At 42.0% G+C, this 3,504-nt stretch overlaps 1 non-coding gene across 1 annotated transcript; it reads left to right on the forward strand.

Moving 5' to 3' along the window:
• The first annotated feature begins 512 nt into the window (after window positions 1–512).
• On the forward strand, window positions 513–3,260 carry LOC129166992 (uncharacterized). Its single transcript, XR_011515866.1, has 3 exons — window positions 513–713; window positions 817–1,062; window positions 1,850–3,260. It is a non-coding gene; the product is annotated as an uncharacterized protein (transcript).
• The last annotated feature ends 244 nt before the right edge of the window (window positions 3,261–3,504 follow it).

Raw genomic sequence — 3,504 nt, forward strand, 5'->3', positions numbered from 1 at the left:
TCGACGGCTGCCACATCAGGATCAAGCCTCCAAGCGGCCCTGATGGTCACTGCTACAGGAACAGGAAACTGTTCCCCTCTATCATCCTGCAGGCTGTGTGTGACCATCAGGGCCGCTTCATTGACACCTACGTGGGCTGGCCGGGGTCGGTGCACGGCCCCAGGGTGCTCCGCCACAGCCCATTCTACAGGCAGGCAGTCTACCCTCCTCCAGGGCACTTCATCCTCGCAGATGGTGGGTGCCCACGCCTGCAAAGCCCACTCCCACTCATCACTCCCTACAAACGTGGGAATCAAGGTGTGGCTGCCCAGCGCTTTAACAGCCATCATTCCAAAAGCACGCTCTGTGATAGAGCGTGCTTTTGGAATGATGAAAACCAGGTTCAGAGCCATCTTCCTGCAAGCGCTGGAGGTCCACCCCACCTTTGTGCCTCACGTAAGTGTACGAAATATGGCTTTTCTCATTTCTTTGAAATATATTTCAATTAATTAATTTATGTATTACAGATTGTTACCGCTTGTGCCATCCTCCACAGCATCTGCCTCAGTGCTGGAGACTTTGCGGTGGCGGAGGATGAGCCTGAGGAGGATGGTGGAGGTGATGAGGGGGAGGCTGGTTTGGAGGATGTCAGCGGTGCACGCTGGCGGGACCGGCTGTGCTGTGAGGTGTCTGCCCTGGAGGAGGTTCCACTGGACCATGACTACTGTTAACAGGTAACAAATGAATTAATTTACTTTTTTTTAAATAGTCTAACATTTCACCAATAGTATGTAGATTTTGTATTTATTATCTCCTATTTGTCTATCTATGTTTCAGTCTTGGTCATGTAGCAGCCGTCGACAGCCAGCCCTGCAAACCGATGGACGATGCAGTGGACAGTCAAGACGCATGTTGAAGCTCTCTCTGCAGACCACCCAGTAGGATGCTTCACTTGTCAACCAGAAAAGAGCAGCCGTGGGTCTCAGCTCCAGCACTCCGTCCATCTGTTCAGCAGATCCAGCAGCGCTGTTAGGGACTTCCTGCTTCAGAGTTGTTGAAACGGTCTTGGAACAGGACACTCAGGTAAATCCTGCACCAAATATGCATTTTATTTTTCTTTGTCAGATATTTCTCTTATTTTGTATGTTTCCCTTCATGATGTTGTGTATATACGTTCAACCATGTTCAAACTAAATTGTTGTAAATAAAAGTATCAAGTTTGATCCATTTCTCCATTATTTTCTCAATTATATTTTTTTGTTTAATACTTTAAAACATTACAGGTTAAAGAAAAGAATCTTAGAGTTCATTTTAATACTGTTTCAAGACATTCTCAATATTTTTAATATGTCACTGCAGCTTCCTGTTGTCAACATTTACATGAGTGATGCTGGTGCTTTTAACTTAGTTGACCAACAGTCCACTGTGTTGCTTTTAGAAGCAATTCAAATGCACCCACAATAGGCTAAATTTTATGTTTATTTATTTTAAATGATCAAAATCACACACTTAAATAATGTTTTTGGGACTGTTGGAGAGATAATTCAGAGAAAATACTTTTGACAAGCTGAGCCTGAGCAAAGATGTGATAATAGTTTTTAATACTTTCTAAGGGTCTTCATTTAACCAAAACCGATTTATCACCTTTTAAGACTTTTCAAGACCCAGCGGATACCCTGTAATATTAAACATTTCACATTTGTAAACAAAAATAAAATTCAACAGTTTAATACAGAACTGATTTTATATAGATATTTTAATTATATATACATGTTTAATCTTTATTAATCATTTTTTCGAGCAAACTAAAAAGCCTGCCAAAATTCTCCCTTCTCTCCTGTTCCCTCTGCTGCTCTGCCTCCCTCTGCAGCCTCATGTCCTCCCTGATCAGCTCCAGATGCTGGTCATCGCTGTCACCTCTCCCTTTTCTTCCTCCTGGCTGAGCATCTTCATCCTCACTCTCCTCCCTTTCCTCCACTGCTGTACTTGGCCCTGGAGTGTCCTCATGGATAGAGGTAATTAGGACAGGAGAACCTGACCCTGGATACTTGCAATCCTAGATAAAAAAAAAATGTCAGTTTACACAAATAACTACAAACCTGTTTAACCTTTTTAGATTCAGCATGTATACATGTTATATTTTTCCACACACATCTACATACTTTATATTTTTTCTTTAAACTATCCCATTTTTTTTTTGCCTGGATGGAGGTCACCTTCCCCTGGATGGCCATTTTCTCCAGAATAGTCCTAACGTGTAAGAAAAGAATCAGGAAGATAAAAGATAGAAGAGGACAACGGGTTATTCCGTTCATGTTTTCGCAGAAAAAACTAAACTCAAATGACAGTTTTTAAAATATGAGTTGTTATTGTACCTCCATGCCACAGCCGCTGAATACTTTGCTCCGGTGATCATGTGGTTCATCTTCGCCCTAAGCTTAATAAATTCCCTGGTTTTCTCTTTTGTCCCTAAAATACAAACTCCTATTAAAATCAGGGGGAAAACGTAGCGGGAGAAGTGCGACACCGAGCGACCGAACATACGAGCCGAGACCGCAATACAAGCACTTTTACTGTAACATTTCAAACTAAAATAACGTTCACGTATCACAAAAAGTCCTTAACCTAACAGTTTTCAAGTTTATGCTGACATTTATATGCGCAATCCTCTCCAACAGCTCCTGCTTCACTGTCCTCCATTGTTTTTAAAAGTTCTACCGTCCGGCCCGCAAGGCATCTTGGGAAATGTAAACCATTGAAGGATACACCGGACCCATCCTTCATACAGGCGAAAAGAAGGCCGGATTCCTCGGCCGCATTTGAAGGAGTCTTCTAATTGGGACAGGCCTGGTCGCGGCGCTGTGACGTAACCGGTCGACGAAGGATGCGGACCCTGAATTGAGACACAGCCATTGTGACATCATATGGTACCAGCTAGCGTTCTAGGTTACCTCTTAGCCAACAGCGATGGCAGATTTCAATTAAAATGCAGTGCAGAGCTTTTAACCTGACAACGGCACAACACTGACAGTTTTAGGCAGAAATTTAAAATTTTAACTAAGATGCACTAAAGTGCAAAACTGCACTTTGTTGCTGCAGCATGATTAGACACACATTTGTATAGTTTATCAGAAAAAAAAAGTTGCTTTGGGGTGACTTGCCCTTTAAGAAGCACCTGTAGCAGCTGTAAAAGCGTGACAAGCATCAGCATTTGTACAGATCTGTGAATTCTTTCATAAGCGAGTATATTCTGTGACATTTGCATATTTTAACACTTTATACATTTTTTAACAGTTGCTACAATCAGCACATCAAAGATGAAACACATGTTGCGCACCTGAGTTGACACTTTTTTCTTGTACCTGAATTCAAACAAACTCTGGGAATAAAATTCAGGTTGAAGGTGTCACATATGCATAAACAGGTTTCATTTGCTTATTAAATCTTAGTTCTTGAACAACTTTGATTATCTTCCCATCTTTTTTGGTCAGGTATTCTCTCACTGACGTCAGCATGTTTCTGTGG

Source organism: Nothobranchius furzeri, chromosome 12 (assembly GCF_043380555.1).
Source record: "Nothobranchius furzeri strain GRZ-AD chromosome 12, NfurGRZ-RIMD1, whole genome shotgun sequence".
NCBI classification, from domain to species: Eukaryota; Metazoa; Chordata; class Actinopteri; order Cyprinodontiformes; family Nothobranchiidae; genus Nothobranchius; species Nothobranchius furzeri.